This window comes from Bombyx mori, chromosome 4 (genome assembly GCF_030269925.1).
Source record: "Bombyx mori chromosome 4, ASM3026992v2".
NCBI classification, from domain to species: domain Eukaryota; kingdom Metazoa; phylum Arthropoda; class Insecta; order Lepidoptera; family Bombycidae; genus Bombyx; species Bombyx mori.
Genome location: NC_085110.1, coordinates 8,023,451 through 8,029,451, shown reverse-complemented (window position 1 = coordinate 8,029,451; position 6,001 = coordinate 8,023,451).

The following is a 6,001-nucleotide window of genomic DNA, read 5'->3' as shown; positions in this document are numbered from 1 at the left end:
CTTACAATTTTTTCAACAATTACTGTATTCAAGACTACATAACTTTAATTTACATTGATACGTTGATTGCAACAGGAATGACAGGTAGGTACAAATAATTATTTCAAAGATGGATGAAACATTTTTTTGCGCATTTTTTAACTTTTTTTGGAGTTTACTCCTTTAGAATCGATTTACATATATAGGCCCGGGGTATGAAAATTATGGGGACCAAAATCGTACTAGCATGTCACACGAAATGCGTTATGCGCCTGATTGGCTCCTGATTGCGTGATGCGTGCGCGCGCCAATCAGGAGCCAACGCGCGGCCGCGTTATCGCAGGTGACGCCGGGCTGCTGCGCCGGCAGTCCGCCACAAAGCCTCGTACTGATCGCGCGTTTCTCTCATTATTGTATTTTCATATATTTGTTAGTCGTTTGTTTTGTGTCTCGTTAATTTGTTAATAATCTGTAGTGTATCGTGTTGTCGTAATATAGAACTATTTCTCGTATTGTTTCGTTTAATTTTTTATATCCAGTAAACTCCAGTCGTGCGTCGGAGCGGACACACACACTTTTTTTTTTTTATGATTGAAGGATTACTGGTGGCCCGAAGGCCTTTCCAGTTTCACCAGGACAGGTGGGCGAGCAAAGGCTCAGCCAGGAGGGGTGGGATTTGCTAACAGCTAGCCGAGCGCCTCCGAAGGAGACCTAACAGCTCAAGAGTAGCTGCTTCGCGAATGAATCTACTACCGGATCGGAATCGCGACCCGCTGAGAAGATCCGGCGAGAAACTCAGCGAGCTGATTCATGGGTTAGGTTGCACGGCGAACTCTTTGTCGAGTTCGACGAGTACGGTTACCGAGGTCCCTAAGCCTGCTCCTAGTGTTAGAGCTGAAGGCGTCTAATGCAAAGGTTATTGGATCTGATGGATCCGTAAGGACGTGTCTAGGGCGTCGACGGTGACTGGCTCCTGCGTGATCAGGATTCGGGGAGTAGTCAGCGGCGGCAACGATAAGGCGATTATCATGACGCATAGCCTTATCGAAGTACCGTTCCGACGCTGACTTCATGTATTTCTGGATAGATTCGAGGCCCAGGTCGTCGTGTAGGTCAACGTTCCTCACGAACCACGGAGCTCCGACGGCTAACCTGCAAAAGCGGGATTGTAGAGATTGGAGGGTGTCTATGTGTGTGCGGGCCGCGTGAGCGAACACCACACTCGCGTAAGTCATGACGGGCCTTATGCAAGTTTTGTAAAGTGTCACCTTGTTCCGAAGGGACATTTTACTCCGCTTACAGATCATGGGGTAGAGTCTACCGAGAATAAACGCGGCATGGTCACGGACTGATTTTATATGCGGGCGGAATGTCATCGATGCATCCAGGGTAACGCCCAGGTACTTGACCTTCCTGGCCCAGGGTATGGGTTGTCTAAAGAGAGTAATCGGGGGTGTGAGATTCCTCCTCCTAATCCGGGAGGAAATCCGTGTGGAGCTTCCCCTTTGAAATAGCACCGCAGTACTTTTCGCTGGGTTGATGTCTATGCGCCATTTTCGGAACCACTGTCCTAGGGCTAGGGCTGCGCTCTGAAGCTTCTTCGCGATTAGGGACTTGTTTCTACTGGAATAGTAAACAGTCGTGTCGTCAGCGAATAAAGCTAAATGGGTCGGCGGCGACCGGGGAATATCGTTAACGAATAAGCTAAATAGGAGGGGTGAGAGGACAGAGCCTTGCGGGACTCCAGCTGTGAGAGGTCGTGGGGAGGAGCGGGTTCCCTCGACTCGATATCGAAAAGAGCGGTTCGACAAGGAGTCCCGTATGATGAGCACGAGACTATCCGGCACGCCCATGTTGAATAGTTTGAAAATCAAACCGTTGTGCCAGACTTTGTCGAACGCCTTTGCGACGTCGAAGAAGAGAGCTCCCGTGTATAACGGTTTTGGTCGATTAAGCCCCACAAGAATGTGCTCCGTGAGGCGGTGCACTTGTTGAACGCATGAGTGATTTGTACGGAATCCGAATTGTTCATCGATGAGAATGCCCTTGGATGAGACGAAGTCTCTGAGGCGTTTGTAGAGCATACGCTCATACAGTTTGCCTAGAGACATGAGGAGGCTAATCGGGCGGTAGCTCGTCGGATGATTTTTTGGTTTACCGGGTTTATGTATGCCGATAACGTCCGCTTCTTTCCACACCGCGGGAAAGATACAGTTCGCCATAGCGGCATTGAAAATAGATGCCAACATCACGATGAGTTGGACGGGTAGAAGTTTAGTAACGTGGTTGGATATACCGTTGGAACCGGGAGCCTTGCGGGGATGTAGGTCTTTGATCAAGTCTTTAACTTCCATCGGGGTGACGGGTGGTAACGCATCCGAGGGTGGCAAGGAGGCTCTGCGTTCTACCTCACTGTCTACTAATTCTACATGAACAGGGTCCACGGATTGAGTGCTGGGCGTGCACTGGGTTTGCAATGTATCGGCCAGCAGCTCTGCTTTTTCGTCATTATCGAACGCCGCGAGTCGGCCTGAGGGGCCTACGAGGGGGGGCATAGTTACTACTGTATCCGATTTGAGAGTACGAGCTAAGCGGTAGTAAGACCTTTGAGAGGGCGCGAGTCCTTCTAAGAAATCAGACCATCTGACATCTCGGACTTCGGCGATGCGAGACTTTACGTCGCGTTGTAGGGCACGCATTCGAATACGATTTTCCGCGGTAGGATACCTGTCGTAGGCGCGTATCGAGGCGTTCTTAGCTCTAAGGAGTTCCCTAATATCGTCGGACAATTTGAAGCGGTGAAGGAAGTCCTCCGCTACAACTTGTTTCGATGACCTATCTAATGTCGAGGTGATGTGTGACGTTAAGATGTCTATGGCTTCAGCGGTATCCTGAGGAGACGGGGTAGAGTCCGGGTTAAACGGGAGCGATGGTGGATCAGATTCAGCCATGCTGATACCCAGCGTGTGCCAATCCACCACAGTCCTCGTGACGGGAACGGAATCGGGAGCGCGACCGAGCTTCATAACGACGGGACGGTGGTCTGAATCTAACTCTGAAACTACTTCGATCGAGTGTAAGCGCAGAGTTACGTTTTTTAATAACGCTATGTCGAGTATATCGGGGCGATGCGCGATATTTAGCGGGTAGTGAGTCGGGGCTAGCGGAGCGACGATATCGAAAGCGAGATCATCGACTAACGCGTCAAGCCGCCTGCCATTCGGGGTTGTGGTGTGTGAGTTCCACCTGATGTGTTTACAATTTAGGTCACCCGCCAGAATGACAGAGCTCCCCATGCCGAGCAGCGCCTCGATATCACTGCTTACAACGATCTTATCCGGTGGAAGATAAACGGACGCAATAACGATCGGCGCGTGTCCCGTCAGTGAGATTCGGCACACTGATGCTTCGATGTTAGCGAGCGCGGGAGGATCGAGCGGGACGCAATGCAGGGCTCTTCTATAGTAAATGACGGTACCACCACCACGAGCAGTGAGCCTGTCGTTCCTAACCATGTTATAGTTCGCGATTTTAGGGTCGCGACGCGCGGGCTTGAGTAGGGTCTCCTGCACTAAGAAAATGTCAATTTGATGGTCAAGCAAAAAAATCACAAACCTGATCACGTTGATTTGCGAGACCGTAAGCGTTAAAAAATCCTATCGTTACGGATAGGGGCTTTATTCTACTTATATACGCCATTGATTACCGGCGGAGTGAGGGGAGGACGTACGTATTTAATGACGTGTATACGTCGGCGTATTCTCGCACAACGGCGATAAAGTGTTGTGCAGTGGAGGCAGCGCGAATGGCGTCGCCCAAAGCGTTAACGCGCTCAAAGTTGATCGACTGAAAGAAGTCGATCGCTAAAGCGAGATTGTCGGACGCGGTCGGAGGGCAAATCGCGGGAGAGGGACGAGTCGCGGAGGAGGGAGTTGTAGCCGTGTTTGTGAACGGCAGCGGTTTCGCCCAGGCCGAGACACTGGGCACCGGCGCCGGAACGAACGCTGGCTTAGCCTGCGACACAGAGGGTGCCGAGGCTTTGATGTCTGGGCTGGAAGCTCGGAGGCGGTTTTGGCGGGCGACGCGGCGATTTATTTTCGGTGCTCGGGGGCATCCGCGGTAATTTGCGGGGTGACCCTGTGTGCGACACAGGACGTAGCTAGGCGGTTCCGTCGCGGTATTTTGATCGCGAGTGCAGAGGGCCGTGGCGTGATCTCCTAAACACTTGACGCATCGGGGTCGCGCGTGACAGTTACGGGAAGAATGCCCGTATAATTGGCAGTTATGGCACTGGCTAGGTGTGCCTTTCTTGTGTGGGGTTTCGACTGCGATTCCGGAAAGGCTACAGACCGTTCGGATGTTGAATATTTCCTTACCCTCGGGGGTAAGCTGGAGGGCGACGAGAACCATGTTATATGGCTCCCTACCGCGGCTTGTGTGCATGCGGTGTACGGTGTTAACCGGTAGGCCTTGTTCGAGAAGGTCGGCCTTGACGAGCTCGGCATCTAACTCTTTTGGGATGCCACGTATGACGGCACGGAGTTCGCGCTCCTCCTGGAGCGTATACGTGTGGAAACTTATACGCTCCTTACGGAGGTAAGAAGAGAGGGCCCTATGGTCGTCGGGTGTTCGAACCTTAATTTGAATGCCGTTCGCGAGGCTACGGGCATTCGTGAAATTGATATTTTTGGCCTTAAGGGCCAGAGAAACTCGATCCCAAGCTGCCTTCTCTTGAAGGATTACCGGGGGAGGGGTCTGGGTTTTATTTTGTGCCACCGGACGCGGCGACGGAGTGGCATGGGCTGGAGGCGCAACGGGAGTCCGAGGGCGGGGGCGCGACCCGTTCGCGGCTTTGTCAATTTTAGCGGCCGCGGGAGCTCGAGACTCCGCGGCACGCTTCTTACCCTTTTGTACCAGGGTGATTCACCCTGGTACATCCGTCGATGAGGCGGGGGCGAGGTCGACCTCCATCTCCGAGTCAGAGTCGGAGGACGAGGAGTCGGGCGCAGGTGACCTACGAGCAGGTGTTTTGGAGGGCGCGACGGAGACCGCGGATGATCGCGCTGCTGGAACGGTGGCCACAGCGGACGACGCAGCTGTTTTACTCTCCAGTATAGGCGACGCGGGAATGGCAGGCACGACGGAGGCTGCGGTGCTCGATGCAGAAGCTTTGCACGCAGGTACAGGCGACGCAGGAGCAGAGAGCACGGCGGAGTCCTCGAGAGGGCTCGCAGTGTGATTAGCCTTGAAAATCAGAAACTCTGAGGCGAGCTGTGGGTAGCGAAGTCGGAGGAACTCCGCAAATACAGCGTCCACGATCGCTGAGTGCCCAGGTGGGGCGGCCCCGGGTCTTAAAAATACTCGCCTTGCGGCGAGGCCCCAACTTCTCGGACCTGAGCGGTTCTATTGAACGCAGGTGGCGATGCGGCGCTATTACTAAAGAAGAACACAACAAAATAGAAATAACAAAAAGAAACAAAACAAATAAACACTTCCAGGAACACTTTGTCGGCAGATGTACCACAAACACAGAAATAACAAAAGGAAACAAAACAAATAAAAACTTCCAGGAAAAACACTTGGTCGGCAGATGTACCAGGAACAATGGCCGGACTAACAAAAGCCGGGCGAACAAAGGCCGGACGATCGAGTGGTCGATGAGCACGTCCGCACGTGACGGGTGCCTCTATCGGAATGATTTTTAACTTTATAGCGTGCTTGAATGTACTAGGATATGCACTCATTAATATTCTTAAAATTAGTATTCGTTTTTGCAAATAATAATGATCCTATACAAAAAGAAATTCCCGAATTCAAATAAATCGCAAATGATTTTTTTGGAACGAAGTTCCTTATGGGACGATGCGGAGGGGTACCCGGGAAAAAACGTCCGTAACGTAAGATTTTTTCTATTTAGTTTGTTATCAACAGATGTCGCTGCACGTAAATTCAAAAATTCCCGAATCGCGGTGACGAGATGTTACACAGTTAATAGACGTTCTCGTATATCTCTTGCTAAATC